Here is a 21,390-nt window from a genome sequence, read left to right as displayed (position 1 = left end):
ACATAGCAAGCCAAACCAAAAAAATGACCGCATTGGAAACGCATTACGTTTTTTTCTGCAGCGTGTTTCACAGAAAGTCCACAAAGGAAAACTCTGCCTCTGCCTATTTATACGTAAAACACCAGCGTTTTTGACAACGCAACCTTTCCGCTGCAGATTTTTTTCTCCAATGTCTGGCTGGAATTACCCAGAATCCCATCAGCTTTGCAGGTATTGTAATATGAAGCGTTTTTTGCTATGGTGTTTCCACAATGTGGGGCCAGGCCTAAAGGTGTCCTATATTACCAGTGGACCCTCTAAGTCCTGTAGGTTGGAGCCTTCATGGATTAGACTTGTTTTGCAGCACATCCCATAGATGCTCAAGCTTGAACTCTTTATTTATTTTGCTTACACTAGGTTCACACCTGCGTTTGGGTTTTCATTCTTAGGGTTCACTTGGTGACCCAAAAAATGGAAACCCAATACACTTAAAAAGTGGTTAAACTGTGGAACCCATAGACACAAATGGGGGTCTGCCAGGTTTCCGCCCAAAAAATGCAGAGATAGAAGCCTTGCTTGCAGAACTTTTCACTCCACACTTTTCAAGCAGAATGGGGTATGGAATCCAGCGCTGGTGTGAACCTAGCCTTACTTATACAGTACCATCATATTCCACAACACTCTACAGACATTGTCAATCACTGTCCCAAGTATGGCTCACATCGGTATGACTTTACAACCACACAGAGAACGTAAAAACACTTGCAGATGTTGTCTTTGGCTGAATTCAAATCACCATAGAATTGTGCTGCCCAATGATCCTCAGACCCTTACTCAACAATTCATAAATGGTGTAAGTGGTCTGCGATAGTGCAACAATACCAGAATAATATATTTCATAATGATATATTTGACCAGGTAAAATGTGCTCTTAGTAGCAAGGTGCACCACGATAACAGCACAGTGGTTTCCAGATGGGAATGTCATGGTTATGTCTCTGGAATAGAAAGGGTTACCATCAATTACGACTATTATAACAGAATATTACTTTAACACAGTTGTCCTCCTAAGATCACATATACGTTCATACTAAGCCAACGACCAGCAGAATAACACACATATAAATTCTTTAAAAGTTATATATATATTATTTTTATCTCACTCTATTCATTTAACATTACAAATTTCTTTTCCAGGTGTAGACAAAGAACTTCTGTAGAAATTTTGGCTTTAGAAAAATTTGGAATCTTTGGACCTCATTTAGCTTTAAGGGCAACTGTGTCACCAACTTCTTAGAAAATAATATGTGGTATATAACAGAAGATTATTTTTTTTCTCCTTTCAGTACAACATGTTCATTTTTAGGGGTGAGTAAAAAATATTGAACATGAATCAGCTCTTAACAATGATAGAACTTCTTGCTTTTAGGGTTTCACTTATCATGTCTGAGCAGTTTCGTCTCCTCCTTTCTGCTTACTGACCTCTTTTTCTTCTATCTCCTCTCTTTTATGGTAGATCATTATCTGCTCTGTTGGATTTAGATATATTCTATCCACTTTCTTTATGGGAAACCCTTTTGCCCTAAATGTCTGCTTCTTTTTTTCGCTGGTCATGCTCTGCAAACCTTTCCTTGTACACCGGACATCTGCTATTGTTTAGTTGTTTGTTGTACCAAGTTTCCAAGTGTTTCCAATTTGATGCCAAATGACTAAAACATGTAAAATTTTTGCTGGCTTCCTCCTTCATTTGCTCTAAAGTATAAGAAGCTATGATGAAAAGTCTTCTTTTATGTGCTGCATACTATGGTTGACTTTTTTGTTAGATTTTACGTTATAATGTAGTCACTATTGTTTTGAGCTGTGTATAGGATAACAAGTTTCTTATGTTAGTACTATCCAGATAATTCACCAACGCCAATGTATTTCATTGTGGTATTTTTCTAAATTGTATACATAGTCATGTTGTAAATGAAATAAATCTCTAGTCAGGGCTTCCTTCCTGTAAATTAGTTCAGTTTCACCCCCTTTGTTTATTAGGGAAAGGTGTTGCTTCTCCAATTTCTTTAAGCCCATTGTCTGAGGTCACAGTAAAGCAGAAGGTATAAAGACGTATTATTGTTGTTTCCCCCCACTTTTATCAGCACAGATGGGAAACTGCTCAATGCCCTTAAGTTCACGAATAATTAAGACAACTGGAACGCAGAGGGTATTGGGCAAGCGGTGGAAACAGGATGGCAGAAAGGACAGAATTGAAAAAAAAAAAAAGTAACTCTTGACTTCTGCCTCAAAGATTTAAGTCTAGAGAGTTCTGAAGGCAGTCAATGACTACACTGGAAGAATGAAAGGTACCTTTCCAATTAAAACTAATAGAGGGATAACTTCAGACACACAAAAGGGGAAGAAAAGACACTTATAAGTCATGGCGAGTTCAAAAGGAAAGAATTAAGACAAACGCACAAAGCATCATGGGAAGTATTATTCAAGTCACCTCTGTCAGACAGGCTGATTAGCAGCAGTTCCAAGTCAGCTTGATCACCAGGGAGTCTTGGAGATAAAATAATTTCCTCCTCAAGCAAAAACCTCCCTGCACCGAACAAATGTTTCCCTACTGAAGAAAAATTGTGCAAATGTAAAGAAAAGCGGGTCCAGAGGGTGGCTCTTTTCACCAAAAAGCGTGTTTTTTTTTCTATTTGAGACTATGCCACCATCTGTTGCATTCTTACGAATACAGAATAGTAAAATGCAAATTTGTTATTTCTATCCCCCTATCAGTTATGGATTCCACCAAATCTATGTGTAATAATAGTTTTTTAAGTCTGTACTTTAATTATATTTCACAGCTTTTGCAATTTTTTTTTTTGCTTTACACAATTGAATATTTTTCAATTTCTTTTTTGATCAATCATTTGCTAAGACAGAAAATCCCTCTAGGCCTCAAAAAGTTTCTTTTAAAACCCTACATTGCAATTTCAACAAAAAAGCCTGTATCATTCTAAAACTGGACAACTTTCTTTCAAGTGCTCTTATTGGCATTTCTTAAAGGAAATCAGTCATCGGGCCACGGGTATAGCTATGTAAGGTTTATATACACTATTTATACACATGGCTTTGTAAAAATCTTTAGGTGGCCTGTTTTTGCAGAAAAATAATAATACTAATTTATGCCCCTTTAGTCCGTAGATGTCAGTATTAGCTGGCAAGGGGATGTAGTCAGACAGTACCCTGCTTTGCAGTAATGAAAGTCAATAACCCTGAAACAGCTGTCTACGGCCAAATTAGGCCACTAGATTTCAAGAAAACCAGCAACTGATCTATAGGGGTCAATCTTCCAGAAGGTGCCACTAGAGAAAGTTCTCCTTTATACATTTGCTTATTCCTTTCTCAGAATTCTTAGCAGGGCATATATGGTCTAATAAGTCCATGTATGCTGCACAGTGGCCTCCGTTGAGGCAACATCTCCTTAATGATACATAGTACCCATTCTGACTATTCTTATCCACCATTATGGCCCCTCACCCAGTCAGGCAGTGCTGTACTGTGCAGTGATTAGAGGCAATGACCTTGGAATAGTTTTCTGCAGATTGATTTGTCTTCCTTTTTAAGGAGTTATTCTGGCTTGGCTTTTTTCTGCCATTAAGTTTCAAGAAAACCAGGTAATGGTTTATAGGGATTTATCGTCCAAAAGCTGGCACTATAGAAAGTTCCCCTTTTCCCCCAAGGAGGACTTATTTGCATATTCCTTTACCTGAATTCTTTTTTTTTTTAATTCAAAAGTTTATTGAGCAGAATCTCAAACAAACAAATAGTACCTGAATTCTTAGCAGGACATGTATGATCTAATAAGTTCATGTGTTCTGCAAAGTGGCCTCCTTGAAGGCCATTTCTCCTTAATGAAGCATAGTACCCTTTCTGACCTATGGCTATGGCCCTTCATCCCGCTAGCTATTACCCTACTTCCTAGATGGATTTGTCTTCCATTTGGAGGAGTTATTCTGACTTGGCTTTATCCCCAGATTGTACAACTAGGTTTCAAGATCTATGGTGAGCTACTGTCCCTTCCAAAAGGGCATGCTGTTGATCAGATTCAAGCATGTCTCGACTTGACAGTTCCGTCGATTTCTTGATCCTTCTAGAACCATTAATTTCTTCTAGACCCATTTGCACCCATCAGAGCCCAGTCTATTGACTTTTGTCTCATCGCTCCAAATCATGCTTCTCATGACTATACTGAAGGTGAGGCTTCACCTTTTTTTGAGCCACCTTTCCAGACTTGTGTAATGCACATCGCTTAGTGCTTGCATGGACGTCTGTGATCTCACTATTACAAAGACACCTCCACTATCGTGTTTGTTGCGCCAGAACCGATAGACCTTGTGATGAGCCAACTTGTAGACTCCAATATTTTGCTTAAACATCCACTTCTTTTCTTTTAAATTGTACTGATTTCATTTCATAGTTGTAATTTGCAGCATACAAGAGGAAAAAGATTTTTCCACCACCAGGAGCAAAACAGTAACAATGCAGTTACGTGACAAGAATCTGCATAACTAATCATATTCTAAATAGTTGCAAGTCAAATTTATGTATGAGATAGCCAAGGTGATTGTCTATAAAATGATGATAGTCTCTTCTGAAGCTGTAGTGGATGGTGAGATATGGACAATGAAAGTCAAAAGTTCAAAACTTTGTTACCCTTTTGCTCATCAGTGTACCTATTTTATTATATTACTTCATATATATCTAAGTTGATGTGTATAAAAGAACGTGTTTGATATATGAAATGGACGCTGTAGTCATGAAACCACTCTTTGCCATTAGGCTATTTCTTTGACCTTGCACACTTTTGCCCACTTTCACATGATCGGTATTGGGCCATTATTTTGCATCTATATTTGTAAGCCAAAACCAACAGTGGGTCCGAAAAACATAACTACAAATCTCTCCATTATACTCTTTCCACTTGTGGTTTTGACTTACAAATACTGTTACAAAATACTGATCTAATACTGACAATGTGAAAGTGTCCTTTAATAAAAGGTTTAATTACCCCTCCCCCATCCCGATATAATTTTATATTTCTTGGAATAGTAGAGTATAAATGCTAGCACTAAACAAGCTGCAATTCCACCAGAACAGAGGCATCATTGTGTTAATTAGCATGTGTTTCTTGTTCACAAACGCTTGGAAAAGTCGAAGTAAGAATATGACATAATATTTCTCAAATAACTTGCCATTTATGGCTGCAGATTTCTCTGACTTTCACCACAGCTGCAAGACTAAGCTAAGGAAAGCCAGGAAATTAGTTAATAGGCCCCATTGTTTTTTTAATTACCTCTCAAACCCCTTACCTCAGCCATGGCCCCATTTCAAGGTTTACAATATCAGACTTTTGCGGAAATTGTCTCAGGTCTGAGGTCCTATACTGTGTCTTCTGCTGTGTTTTCCTTAGCTTCACTCACAATACCTAAAACAAATCAGAACGTGAAATACTGTCGTAGAGAACTGAAATAGTTGTCACTTATTAGAGGTATTCAGGCTGTATGTGATAGAAGGGAAAGTGCAATTCCAGCTGTGGAAAGGTAATATCACATTACTTGGATTTTACAGCAGTTTTGTTGTAAAAGACACCAAATGGCCAATATATTTTTTAATGAAGTCCTTCATGATACTTAAAGGGGTTTGTCATTAAAGATACTTATGCCCTATCCTGTGGAAAAGTGTCAGATCTCTGGGGGTACAACCCCTGGGAACCCTAGAAATCAGAAGAACGGGGGCTGCCTCCTCCAATGCGCTAGCCTAGCCGGCATTGGATTCACTTTAATGGGTTTCCAGATACTTGTGGTCCTGTGGATGACGTGCCAGTCAGGTGGCAGTTCTGGGTGGGAACTACACATGACAAAAAGGGGCACCAGCAGTGGATTTCATGCTCTGGGTGCTTCATATTTGAACATGGATTAAAAGTTGATTTTCTCAGCAGTAACAATGCACTTTGACACTACAAAGGTATGTTCAGTATGTGACTTAAGACCCCTAGAACAAAATATAAGTTTCGGAGAAATGTTGCTGGTGGTAAACATTCTAGTTCATTATGTCCTCCCCCTCTACTTCATAGATTGTAAGCTCTTGTGAGCAGGGTCCTCAGTCCCGTTATGTGAAGTGACTATTTCTTTGTAATGTAACTTTCTGTCTGTATTTGAACCCTACAAATTGTACAGTGCTGCGCTATATTAATAAAATGTAGTATTATTATTATTATTATTATTATTATGTCCTCTCTGCTATACTGTCCATGTACACCTTAATTATTACAGGGCCAACAAAAATGTCCACTAAATTCCAGTAATATTATAATATATTGTAGTATATTCCAGTATAATGTACACCATTTGTTTTAAAAGATTTTCAAAAATTTTGATATATTTTATTTATATTATATTTATGAGATTCTAGATATTAGATATTATCTTAAACTTGTTGGTTTAATTATCTATCAGACTTTTTTATTATCCCCTAAACTCATCAAAAAATTTACTTTAGATGTCTTCTTCTGTAGGTTGAATAAAAATAGTTGTATTTCTGGCAAACTATCACTCACAACACAGTCTTTATCCACAGGGGTTGTGACTTTACCAAGGAATAGCAGTATAGAAACCGGGTTCTATTGGTACACAGCTATGCAGATTTTCCAAGAAAACTGACTGGCAATCTTTGTGGGACCTACAGTAGAAGACATTTTGGTTAATTTTAGTACAAGCATTGTAACAAATGTTTCTAGGGGACATTTCTAATTGTGTAAGCCAAATACAATGCCCACAGGAGAAACAAACTGGCTTGCCAATACTATCAGCTCTGCCTTAAAATCAACACCAAATGCCATCATGTGAACATACATAGTGGGGCATATTTATCAATACTGTCTACAAATCCCGTTCATAGTTTTAGACATACATACATAAATCCGTCTCACTTTCCGACTAGTCAAAATTCTAATAACATCCTTCCCTATGACTACATATAAAACTAAGTAAAATAAAATTGTCCCAGATTTATTATGCCATGTATGCCAGTTTGCTGGCATACTAGGCATAAAAGTAGATATTTTTTTGTGCAAAACGCCGGCATTTGCAGTGACAAATGAAGCACAGAGCATTGGAAGTAGCACATCTTTGGTGCAAGAAAGGGCTATGATCCAGGTTAACATTTTTCTGGCATAGGTAGGTTGATGAATTCTCCCAAGTGTTCCAGGAGACAGATCTGCAGATGAAAACAAGTGCAAGAAAATAGCTCATAAATACAAAGACCAGTATACAGATAAAAAGCATATTTCTAAGTATTGTAAAAAAAAACAGCCAAAGAAAATCTGGTGAGAAATCATTAGACAAAGAGAGAGTCATAGTAATGAATGATCCACTAGTGATAAAAAGGAACAGGAGCTGAAAAGAGTATTAGATTATGGCAAGACAAGGTAATACAAGATATCAGCAAGTCTTGTGAAAAGCAAGAAAATAGCAGTCTAGTTATAGGAAGTAAACGCATATATCTAGTTTTTAATTAATATGTATTATAACACTATTCTCATGTGTATATACCCGTATATAGAATATTCCTAAAACAAATATAGTATAAACTTAGCATTTTAGATAGACCATTTTATTTAAATAGTATAATATATATAAGATAGTAATATATTATTACATACTTTATAATTTCATTAAAAAGATTGTGTCAACATATATAATATACATTCTTTATGATTTTTTTTGCTTTTATTTTACATTCAGTGCTGGGTGATTTTGAAATTTGCAGCAGGGCTGAGTGTGCAACAGGGTTCAGCGCACACTCAGCTCTGCTTCATCTCTGGTGTAGCAGTGCTGAGCGCACAGCCAGCACTGCTATATCTCGGCATAGGAATGCATTGACCAGCGTTGATTGGCCGAATGCCATACAGAGTACAGCATTCGGCCAAACAATGCTGGTTCTGCCGGAGGAGGCGGAGTCTAAGAAGTCCACAGAAGTCTCCATTCTGGTCCGATCTTAGACTCCGCCTCCTCACAGACGAGCCTCTGGCAGAACCAGCGTTGATTGGCCGAATTCTGTACACTGTATGGCATTCGGCCAATCAACGCTGGTCAATGCATTCCTATGGGAAAAAGTCAGCTCGCGCATATCGCAAGCTGACAGGGATCCCGACATAATACAGTGACTTGGGCATGTTAGATGCCCCCAGACATGCTTCCCCTGCTGTCCAAGTTGCATTCCAGGGTGTTGGCATCATTTCCTGGGGTGTCTTAGTGGACTTGGTGACCCTCCTGAGTCGAATAGTGGTTTCCCCTAAACGAATATTTATTCCCCATAGACTATAATGGGGTTCGATGTTCGATCGAACAGTCGAGTATTGAGCGGCTACTTGAATCGAACTTCGAACATTTCACTGTTCGCTCATCTCTACTAGTAACAAAATTGCCCAATAATATAAAAGGATATTGAATGTATGAAGCTATAAATGTATAGTAATGTAAAGTAGTGTCAATCACATAAAGAGAAGCAGAACTACATATGACATTGGTTCAATCAAATTTCCCTTCTGTGCAGTCCCGTGACGTCAGATTTTAGTAACTAATTTATTTAATTTATTAGCTGGAGCAATAATAAATAAGAAGGCCCTTGCAACAAAAATTGTAAAAATGTACCTTAAGCATACTTATCAATGGACATGTACTATTTTTGTCTTGATTTTGGATATTTTATTGAATGGATGGCGTTTAAATATAATTTTTTCTCTCATGCCTCAAGACTTTTCATTTTTTATATAAGAAGAAGGCTACCATATGGTGGAGCTCAGCAGCTGTGCTCTGCTCAGTAAACAATGTAAGTCATTTTGTTGACTTTGATACATGCTAAAGTTACATACTAATTAGTGTTGAGCGAGTAGTATTCGATCGGATACCTCGCCGGCCTAGGAATGCATGTAATCCGACGAACACCAAGGGGTTAAACGTTTCTAATATTCAATGCGTTTAACCTCTTGGTGTTCAGCCGATTACACGCATTCCTATGCCAGTGAGGTATTCGATCGAATACTACGTGCTCAACACTAATACTAATATATACGTGAGTTCAATGTCAGACTGACCCACCAGAGTATGAGAGAACCCTCCGCAGAGCCCAGGCTCTAACACAATAATGGTCTAGCAGAAGACACAAATCTGACGGATACCATGGCCTCATTCCTAGGGGTTGTTGGAGAGGAGCTCCGCAGAATCATTTTATCTGGTGTGTCCAAGGACCCTCAATCCATCACTGATTGGATGCGCTACATCAGTGTTAATAAATATGAACAAAATGTACTGTTATTTTTCATGTGCCCATTAATATCACCATGTAATAAGATGGTCAACAATGACAATAGCTGTAAGAGAATAGAATAAGGGAGACATCACTTAACCTATAGCTCATATTCTTCCAATGCCAAAGATGTATAGTCATATATACAACCCCAATTCCATAAATTGCTGTGTAATATGTAAAGAAATCAAGAATGATATGATTTGGAGATCTCATATAAATATATTTTATTCACACTAAAACATAGAATACAGATTAGAAGTTGAAAGTTTGACATTTTTCCGTTTCATTTGAAAAAAAAATAACTGATTTATAAATTGATGGCAGCAACACATCTCACAAACGGGACAGGATTAACAAAAGGCTGGCAAAGTAAGTGGAACAAAAGATAAACAGATGGAGAGTCAATTTACAACTAAGTATCATGACTGTGTATGAAAAGAGCATGTTAGAGAGGTGGAGTCTCCCTGAAGCAAAAATGGACAGGGGTTCACCAATCTCTGAATAACTGTATTCAAAAATCGTGGAACAATTTCAGCAAACTATTTCTCAATGTAATTTGCAAAGACAGTGAATAATGAATATCATTAAAAGATCCAGAGACTTTGTAGATATTCATGTGCACAAGGGACAAAGTCTGCAGTCAATACTGGATTCTCGTGATCTATGGGCCTTCAGCAGTACATTAAAAACAGGCATGTATTGGTAATGCAAATCACTGTATGAGCTTTGGAATACTTCTAGAAATCATTGCCTGTGAGTGCAGTTCACCATGTAATCCACAAATGCAAGTTAAAGCTCTGTTATGTAAAGAAGAAGCCATACATCAATAATCTTCAATCTTCTCAGCGCCATTTTTTATTTAAAATGGACTTAGGGAAAATGGAAAATGATTCTGTAGTCAGATGAATCAAAATTTTAAATTCTTTATCGTAACCATGCTGTGCCCTGCAGACTCAAGAGTTGAGAGCTATCCAGTTTGTTATCCGCAGACAATTCAAAAACCTGTATTTCTGATGGTATGGGTTGCATTAGTGGCATGAGCAGCTCACACATCTTACAAGGCACTATCCATGCGAATCAGTGTATAGAGCAGGAGTCAGCAACCCTTGGTACACATGCCAAGAGGGGCACATGAGAAATATTTCCCTGGCACAGCAGCCTAGCAGTTTCATTCAGACCAAACACATCTGAAAAAAAACAAACTGCTATTATTAGACATCAGCATAAAATAATAGGTTGTGAGTGGCTAACTCAAAAAAAAATTGGGTTCAGCTGTTTTGGAAATATTTGTGATCCTTTAATGTGTGGAGAGGCCAATGTGGGGTATTATACTATGTGAAGGGATAACAATGGGATATTATACTGTGTGCAGGGGCCTTTATGGGACATTATACTGTGCAGAGGGACCGCTATAGGATACTATGCTGTGTGGAGGGGCCGCTTTCAGACATATTATGTAGAGGAGCCACTATGGGACATTATACTGTGTGGAGGGGATGCTAAGGGACATTATACGGTATGGATGGGCTGCTATGGGACTTTATACCGTGTGAAGGGACCGCTATGGGATACTGTTCTGTGTGGAGGAGCCACTATAGGACTTTATACCAGTATGTACCAACATTGGGAAAGTATGGAAGAGAACTGGGATCAGATCTGGGTCGAGAAATTTGAATCTGATCAAGAGTAGAGATGAGCGAACACTAAAATGTTCGAGGTTCGAAATTCGATTCGAACAGCCGCTCACTGTTCGAGTGTTCGAATGGGTTTCGAACCCCATTATAGTCTATGGGGAACATAAACTCGTTAAGGGGGAAACCCAAATTCGTGTCTGGAGGGTCACCAAGTCCACTATGACACCCCAGGAAATGATACCAACACCCTGGAATGACACTGGGACAGCAGGGGAAGCATGTCTGGGGGCATAAAAGTCACTTTATTTCATGGAAATCCCTGTCAGTTTGCGATTTTCGCAAGCTAACTTTTCCCCATAGAAATGCATTGGCCAGTGCTGATTGGCCAGAGTACGGAACTCGACCAATCAGCGCTGGCTCTGCTGGAGGAGGCGGAGTCTAAGATCGCTCCACACCAGTCTCCATTCAGGTCCGACCTTAGACTCCGCCTCCTCCGGCAGAGCCAGCGCTGATTGGCCGAAGGCTGGCCAATGCATTCCTATGCGAATGCAGAGACTTAGCAGTGCTGAGTCAGTTTTGCTCAACTACACATCTGATGCACACTCGGCACTGCTACATCAGATGTAGCAATCTGATGTAGCAGAGCCGAGGGTGCACTAGAACCCCTGTGCAAACTCAGTTCACGCTAATAGAATGCATAGGCCAGCGCTGATTGGCCAATGCATTCTATTAGCCCGATGAAGTAGAGCTGAATGTGTGTGCTAAGCACACACATTCAGCACTGCTTCATCACGCCAATACAATGCATTAGCCAGTGCTGATTGGCCAGAGTATGGAATTCGGCCAATCAGCGCTGGCTCTGCTGGAGGAGGCGGAGTCTAAGGTCGGACCTGAATGGAGACTGGTGTGGAGCGATCTTAGACTCCGCCTCCTCCAGCAGAGCCAGCGCTGATTGGCCGAATTCCGTACTCTGGCCAATCAGCGCTGGCCAATGCATTCTATTAGCCCGATGAAGTAGAGCTGAATGTGTGTGCTAAGCACACACATTCAGCACTGCTTCATCACGCCAATACAATGCATTAGCCAGTGCTGATTGGCCAGAGTACGGAATTCGGCCAATCAGCGCTGGCTCTGCTGGAGGAGGCGGAGTCTAAGGTCGGACCTGAATGGAGACTGGTGTGGAGCGATCTTAGACTCCGCCTCCTCCAGCAGAGCCAGCGCTGATTGGCCGAATTCCGTACTCTGGCCAATCAGCGCTGGCCAATGCATTCTATTAGCCCGATGAAGTAGAGCTGAATGTGTGTGCTAAGCACACACATTCAGCACTGCTTCATCACGCCAATACAATGCATTAGCCAGTGCTGATTGGCCAGAGTACGGAATTCGGCCAATCAGCGCTGGCTCTGATGGAGGAGGCGGAGTCTAAGGTCGGACCTGAATGGAGACTGGTGTGGAGCGATCTTAGACTCCGCCTCCTCCAGCAGAGCCAGCGCTGATTGGCCGAATTCCGTACTCTGGCCAATCAGCGCTGGCCAATGCATTCTATTAGCCCGATGAAGTAGAGCTGAATGTGTGTGCTTAGCACACACATTCAGCTCTACTTCATCGGGCTAATAGAATGCATTGGCCAATCAGCGCTGGCCAATGCATTCTATTAGCTTGATGAAGCAGAGTGTGCACAAGGGTTCAAGCGCACCCTCGGCTCTGATGTAGCAGAGCCGAGGGTGCACAAGGGTTCAAGTGCACCCTCGGCTCTCCTACATCAGAGCCGAGGGTGCGCTTGAACCCTTGTGCAGCCTCGGCTCTGCTACATCAGAGCCGAGGGTGCGCTTGAACCCTTGTGCACACTCTGCTTCATCAAGCTAATAGAATGCATTGGCCAGCACTGATTGGCCAGAGTACGGAATTCGGCCAATCAGCGCTGGCCAATGCATCCCTATGGGAAAAAGTTTATCTCACAAAAATCACAATTACACACCCGATAGAGCCCCAAAAAGTTATTTTTAATAACATTCCCCCCTAAATAAAGGTTATCCCTAGCTATCCCTGACTGTACAGCTATCCCTGTCTCATAGTCACAAAGTTCACATTCTCATATGACCCGGATTTGAAATCCACTATTCGTCTAAAATGGAGGTCACCTGATTTCGGCAGCCAATGACTTTTTCCAATTTTTTTCAATGCCCCCGGTGTCGTAGTTCCTGTCCCACCTCCCCTGCGCTGTTATTGGTGCAAAAAAGGCGCCAGGGAAGGTGGGAGGGGAATCGAATTTTGGCGCACTTTACCACGCGGTGTTCGATTCGATTCGAACATGGCGAACACCCTGATATCCGATCGAACATGTGTTCGATAGAACACTGTTCGCTCATCTCTAATCAAGAGCATTCCCAGAAGGATTCAGGAAGTGTTCAAAGCAAAAGATGGATTTATAAAATAATAAAAATTAAAATGTATATTTTTAGGAGCAGAACAGTAACAAAGTACCTGCATAACTAATCATATGCTAAATAGTTGCAAGTCAAATTTTTGTATGAAATAGCCAAGTTGATTCTCTAGAAAATGATGGTAGTCTCACATTTGAAACTGTAGTGGATGTGAGATATGGAGCCTGAAAATCAAAACATTGTTACTCTTTTGCTCAGGATCAGGGGATAATAACACTACTTAAGGAGTGTGCACCTTTACAGGCGTATGGAGACTTACAAGCCATTTTCACTCCACTAGGGGATTATGGGAACAATATGCAAATCTGTTTTCCAGGATGTAATTAGGAAAACAGTGCCTCTGTTTGCTGTCTGCATGATGTTACGGGGTCTGTCCTAAGAGACAGCAAACAGAGGCACTGTTTTCCTAATTACATCCTAGAAAACAGATTTGCACCCTTTTGCTCATCAGTGTAGTTCATAGTTTGTACATATTCCATTTATACATAGTCCATAGTGAAACATTCCCAATTTTCCATTACCCTCATTAAAAGGTTTGTGTAGTGGTGACCTGGCTCAGCCTTTGTACCTAGTGATTGGTTTGACGGGATGTGGGATGAAAGGTATAAGTAACTAGATGCCTAGAATGCAGTAACTATTAATATGGAAGAAGGTTAACATCATGAGGTGAATATCATTTTTTAAAACTTTGCTATGCCATTCTGAAATTTAAAAAAATCTGCAGTACAACACCTTAAGATCTGATCTGAATATGTATAATAGGCATAATATACAATCATATATCTCACATATACATTTTTGTTTAATTTTCAGTAATCTGATTTACAGTAAAAAGATAGGAGTCAAATTGTAGTATTAGAGGCAAACTATGGGCTCGCAGCGTGAAGTACAATTTCCCTTCAGTTACATAGAAATGGTTGAAGAGGGTGATCAAATAACACCAGAGCTACACCAGGTCTATTGATCCCAACAAATGAGAGAGTGTGTCTTCTTGTTACCCTCAATACCTGTCAAGTATCTGACAGTTCATCAGTTCTCAGCACTAAGTATCACAGTCTGTGTGCAGGCTTGGGTATAACTCATTCTGTGACTTTGGCATTTATGTTGGTGCCTTGAATAGCATTGATTTTATGCTTTTAATGATTTAGTGACTGTGTAAATCTATACATATCTTCTGCTAGAGATCTAGCCCTAGTGCTACATATTTTTATGGGAAATAGTTTTAGGTTTGTAAATCTTATGCAAGAAGAAATTTATGATCTCCAGTTTTAGCTTCAACATGGAAAGGTTGTCATAAAGAGCGTAGAAGAGTACAACCTCAGGAACATGAAGGCCATCCTATGTCACACATATGTAAGCGTACATATATATCGATATATATCGATATATATATATATATATATATATATATATATGGATCCTACATTAAACTTGTTATCATTGGTTCTTTGGTATGCATCAAATAAAGAATAAGGCAATACCACGCATATGCTGTCAGATTCTCAAAAAAAACAATACTAAGATCAATAGCATAGATTAAATAAAGTAGTCAGGAATTGATTTTTTCTTGAGTGAAATAGTTGGTGAGGATGAAAAGTGTTTGTGGACTCAAAGTTCTGAGAAAAAGTTTCCATCAATAATTCAGCGTACTGTATTCTTCTTCTGTTTGGATAGCAGAAAATCATTTCTATCATGACAGTTACAGGAAGCTCCAGTTGCCATGTACATATTATGCCATTGATTACAGAAAGATAAAAAAGGCAAAGCTAAACCCAAGACACTTGAATGTATTTCTGAAGACCAGAGGTCTATGGTCATACATGAAAATGGATGGCATTAGCATCCTGTGACCCAGTGATCATACACATTTTGAACATGGTAACGTTTAATTCATTAGTCCTAACACTGGTCAGGTACGGCATTATTGTATACTGCACCCTCAAAGTCCTATAGGGCCCAGCTGTCACTGCTGCTTCTATAGTCCACAGTCTAAAGTTACACACTGTTATCTCATTCCACTCATTTCTCTCCACTTCCCAAGTAAGTGGACTACGTTCTTAGACTACGACTAAGAACGTTAAGTTCGAAACGCGTCAGTCCTTGACTACTATGTCTCGCGTTCAACGTTTTCCCTTGGAGTATATACATTTTAACATGCTGATCTAAATAAAGAAAAGGAATTTTTTCTTCGGAAGAAAGTTTTGCTGGATCCTCTTTTGTTGATTGTTAAGTATTCCTACTTCCCAAGTAAGGCTGGATTCACATCTGCGTTGGAGTCTCCACTGGAGATTCTGTTGCAAAGTCTGCCTTAAATCGGCATAGAAAAATGTCTGCACGAAGGATTTTTTTACCTGCTGTTTTATTTTCAAAACAACGGACACCTGACAGACCCTATTACAATCAATGGGGTCCGCTGAGCTTTATGTGTAACCACTGTTTTAGTAGTCAGCCTCTCTGTCATTTGAGTCCCCTGAGAAAGTGCTAGCACTAGTGTGAACCTAGTGTAGGATCAGGAGAAATAATGTAAATTCTATAGAGGATGCCCATAGAATTTCTATAAGGTCCAAGAGAAGAAGGAGTCCAGAGCAAGCTAAATCAGTTACCCTTTAATTTGTTTTGTGGACCCACCCCAAAATCACAATTGCTTTAAAGGGGGTTTTCCGTCTCACTGTTTCAGCAGTCTGGCTGCAGTCTTTTCATCTTACTTCCTGTATTTCTCCTCCCCCCCTCCCTCTTGCTAAAGGGGCTGTAGAAGTCTCATAACACTTATACAGGTCAGATAATATGCAGAGGGTTTACAGAAGAGTTATCTTTGTGTTTACATAGAGATAACAGACTGGGCTTTATCAGCAAATGGTACTTAGTTAAAGGATTGCCCTACTGGTAAGAGCAGTGAGTGAATGACATCACTTGGGAGGAATAAGGTCACATAGCAGGCAAACAAAGCAGAATATCTAAAGCAATGTATTTAGGAAAAGTCTTCAATTTCCATAAGCTACTAGTATAGATAGGAACCTTGAGATGGGACAACCCCTTTATCTGTAGAAGTAGTAGAAAATGAGAAGGAAATGCTCAGAGGTCCAAGAAACTATGACTACAGTAAACAACATGTGCTCTGTGGGGCCATATCATCACTTCCAGGACCCTCCTCTAAAAAGTGGTCACACCAAATATTGATTTTGTTCATTTACAGTAATAAACTATTAACACTTACATTTTTAAAATCATTCTTACTCTGCATCATTGTTTCAACACCTGCCTAAACTTTTACACAGAACTGCTTTCTCCCCATACATTACTTACTAGACGAGTGTCTAGTCTATCCTTTGTATCAGCCCTGGCTCAATGTGACCATATATGTTTCTACATTAAACACTTATTTCATTTCTCCTTAAGATTATTTTAATCAAACACAAAAAAGAAAAATGAATGTATTCTCATTGATTCATTACACCAGATCACCAATAACTGAATTGTTCTTTGTTCCTGTATCAAACACTGTGCTTTTATTTTACCGTATATATTACTGAGCCTAATTCATAGTTTTATTCCTCACCTGAAACTATGAATAAAGTGACATTATTAGAAACCAGACTCAGACTATAAAAAAGACGTTTTCAGGCAATGTTCCTCATGTGATTGCAATCAGATGGAAAACTGTAGATTCATTTCTTTAGCCAGCGTATAGTTATTGAGAGACTGAAATATGGAACTCTGTAAGCCTTTATTAAATTTACAAATATGAATTTGTTTTCCAGATGGACACGCTAACCTGTTGAAACACTCCCCCTCCCTTGTCATTTTGTGCTTGTAGAAGCCAAACTTCACAGTGCTCTATAGCTTTTGTAGGAACATTCGTGCTTACTTATGCTCCAGAGTCCAGATACAGTTTCTCCTGCTGGTTCTAGATGACTGTTCTTCACAACATGAAGCTTATGTCAATCACATAGGAATGTAACATGGTTTAGCATGACAGCTTATATAATATTTCCACATGGAGTGAAGGGTTGTAACATTTTTTACTTTCCTGCAAATAACTGCTCCCCTATGTTCAAGTGCCCTTGTTTTCAAGGAGTATTACTTCTGGCCAATGTTCTCTCAAACCAAATTAAAATTTAAAAAATAAACTTGTTACAACTAAGCTCTAGATATTTCTTATGGCTAAGAAACAGGAGGAAAATACTTTTATAAAAAAAAGGTGATTTTTATTCTTTAGAACTTGCTTTGTTTACTATTTGCTTTATGTATTTTTATCTGTAACCTGCACTGATGAGCAATTGTATGGTATTAAATTGAATATCAGGCTGTTCGAGGTATTCAATTCCAATCGAATACCACGCGGAAAACGCACTAAAAATTTGTATCCCCTCCCACCTTCACTGGCGCTTTTTTTGCACCAATAACTGTGCAGGGGAGGTGGGATAGGAAGTAGGAAAATGTAGGCATTGAAAAAAAATCGGAAAAAGTAATTGGCTGGCTAAATCAGGTGACCTCCATTTTATATGAATAGTAGATTTCAGATTCGGTTCATATGAGACTGTGAACTATGTGACTGTGAGAAAGGGATAGATGTACTGACAGGGTTAGCTAGGGATTAGCTTTATTTAGGTAGGCATCTTACTCAAACAGCTCTTTGGGGCTCTATATACCTTCCTTGCCAGCCCAAGATACATGCAAGAGTACGGTCAATGCATTCCTATGGGAAAAAGTCAGCTCCCGCATACAGCAAGCTGCCAGTGATCCCGACTAGCATATGATGCGCTGCCACGATGTGTTTGCATTGAACTTATTCTCACATTTAGCTCGGGCTGGCAAGGTCTCATCACTTTTAAACTTCACCTGCAAGCACATCTTGTGGCAGCTCATTATATGCTAGTCGGGATCCCTGGCAGCTTGCGTTATGCGGGAGCTGCCTTTTTCTCATAGGAATGCATCGACCAGTGTTGATTGGCCGAATGCCATACAGTGTACAGCATTGGCCAATCAATGCTGGTTCTGCCGGAGGCTCATCTGTGAGGAGGCAGAGTCTAAGATTGGTCCACAGCAGTCACCATTGTGGTCTGATCTCAGATGTAGCAGAGTTCAGCGAAAAGCTCTGCTACATCTCAGACGTAGCAGCGCTCAGCGCACAGCGTGCTCTGTGTTTAGCACACAGTCAGCTCTGCTACATCTCAGATGTAGCAGAGTTCATCGTACAGCCAGCTCTGCTACATCTCAGATGTAGCAGAGTTCAGCTCACAGCTCTGCTGCATCTCAGATGTAGCAGAGTTCAGCTCACAGCCAGCTCTGCTACATCTCAGATGTAGCAGAGTTCAGCTCACAGCTCTGCTGCATCTCAGATGTAGCAGCGCTCAGCGCACAGCCTGCTCTGTGTTTAGTGCACAGCCAGCTCTGCTACATCTCAGATGTAGCAGAGTTCAGCGCACAGCCAGCTCTGCTACATCTCAGATGTAGCAGAGTTCAGCTCACAGCTCTGCTGCATCTCAGATGTAGCAGAGCTGTGCGCTGAACTCTGCTACATCTGAGATGTAGCAGAGCTGGCTGTGCACTGAACACAGAGCTGGCTGTGTGCTACTACAGAGCTGCTACAACTGAGATGTAGCAGAGGTGGCTGGGTGCTGAACACAGAGCTGGCTTTGCGCTGAGCGCTGCTACATTTGAGATCGGACTAGAATGGAGAATGCTGTGGACCTCCTCCGGCAGAACCAGCGTTGATTGGCCGAATGCTGTACACTGTATGGCATTCAGCCAATCAACGCTGGTCAATGGATTCCTATGGGAAAAGTCAGCTGCCACATTATTAGTGACGTAATACAGTGACTTGAGCATGTTAGATGCCCCCAGACATGCTTCCTCTGCTGTCCCAGTTGCATTCCAGGGTGTTGACATCATTTCCTGGGGTGTCATAGTGGACTTGGTGACTCTCCTGAGTCGAATGGTGGTTTCTCCCTGAAACAAAGCTTTTTTCTCCATAGACTATAATGGGATTCAATATTCGTTCGAATAGTCGAATATTGAGGGGCTATTCGAAACGAATATCGAATATTTCACTTTTCGCTCATCTCTAGTGTTTACGTGTCAGAATGAGTGGCGCGTTACTCCGTAGAACGGGGCCTTACAAGGCAAGTTACAACACAGTTGATGCAAGTAAAGATCTAACATGATAAGACTATAAACAAAATCCAACACATAAGTAACATGATGATCGGAAGTGCAGAACTTATGCTGGCCTTATATGTTAAAAGGAAAGTGTCACAAAGAGATGTCCTATTTTTAGATCTTCTTTTAATACTAAGCATATTTTTAAAGAATTTTTGGTGATGTTATTTTATAATGTTTAAAAAATATTCAAAAAGTCTTGCAATTCCAATGTTTGCTGCTAAGCCTTAAAATAGTTTGTGACTTCTTTCCTGTTATGTGGATATAGATCATGGGCCATAAACACAGTAGTCTAGAGCAGACCCTATTGATTTCCATGGGAGAGTTCATTGCGCGGGGTGGGGGTAGATAATGTGCTGATAAACGATGTGGCTTCTACAAAGAAGTCTCCTGCGGAAGACAGGAAATGTCACAGTATTACTAGGCTTACAAGCAAAACTGTAGGATTTTAAAGGATTTTTAACTATGGATAATAATATGGAAAATGTTTAACAATCTCACCAAGAGTTCTGTAAAAACGTATTTAACATAAAACTTTATAAAAAAAAAAAAAAAAAAGGTCATTTTCAGGAAATGCTTTCCCTTTAAATGATTGGCTGAATTCTGGTGAAATTTTGGAGTGAGTGGCTAATCATCAGATGTGTACGGAGGCCTTCTGACTCCCCCAACAGCAAAGGAGATAGGAACTGAGCAGCTGTTTTTATGAAAAAGGTCTTTCATTTTTGGAAATGAAAACCCCCAAGAAACCTCTATCCCACCAACCACCAAAATTTTTCCTATGGGTTATCATAGTGCACTGATGTGAAATAGTCCTTAGAGCCAATTGTGTCTATATATGACAGTCATCCTGTTTTGAAATCTGACAACACCTACATAGCAAAGGGGTTAAACATACAGGTAAAGAGAGCATCGTAAAATAGGCCAACCCATTCCTCATCTAAATCCAAAGTTCAGGCTATACATTTTGCAGCCCTAATGTCACATAGCACCTGGCTCCCTACAGTGAGGACCCAATATAAAGTTACAACAGCCCAAGTCTATGTCCCTAAATTCCTACAAGTCAGATGCACCAGGACTTTTCAGGGTGTCCACAGCTTATTGTCATTACTATTAGCTCCAGATATTTTTCTCCATGCTCAGTCACTATCTGAGTTTATCTATGAATTCCATGTTTGTCTCTGAGTGTTGAATCAATGTTGGACAATATGTTTTCTGGCCATGTATAGTAATCTGGCTGTAGCAATTTTACCAGGTTTGCTGGTGGGCAAATTATCTGTATAGCCCAGGAAACACAACAGTGGTGAGAGGCGAATATTGATTACATAGACCCTGGAAATCCAAAATTGCCCACATAATGCTGAGCAGATCAGAGGGTTGGAATTGACAACAGACATAAGAGGAGTCCTCATCACACCTATATATCATAGAGGAATTTAGGCATTCTATATACTAAGTACAAATGAGGAATATGAGAAATTTGCCAGGGACCAGACCCTAGGTTGCTGAAGATGCATATCGGCACCCACCCGATCTCGACATGGGTGGTGCTGAGTGGAACGCCTTGGATGCCGCGGTCATGTTTCACCACTGCATACAAGGGGTTAAACCCCTGATCAGAGCTGTGCTCGGACCAAGGGTTATGGAGCTGGATGTTAGGGTGCATTCACACTGAGTAAACGCTAGCTTATTTTGTAGAGTAAAATTACACTTGTAAATTTTGCTATCCCATTGACTTCAATGATATTTTTTTACAAGTGTAAAAATACGCCTGTAAAAAATACGCCTGTAAAAAATACGCCTGTAAAAATACGCCTGTAAAATGTCATT

This window comes from Leptodactylus fuscus, chromosome 4, assembly GCF_031893055.1.
Source record: "Leptodactylus fuscus isolate aLepFus1 chromosome 4, aLepFus1.hap2, whole genome shotgun sequence".
Taxonomy (NCBI): Eukaryota; Metazoa; Chordata; class Amphibia; order Anura; family Leptodactylidae; genus Leptodactylus; species Leptodactylus fuscus.
This window is presented reverse-complemented; position numbering follows the sequence as displayed.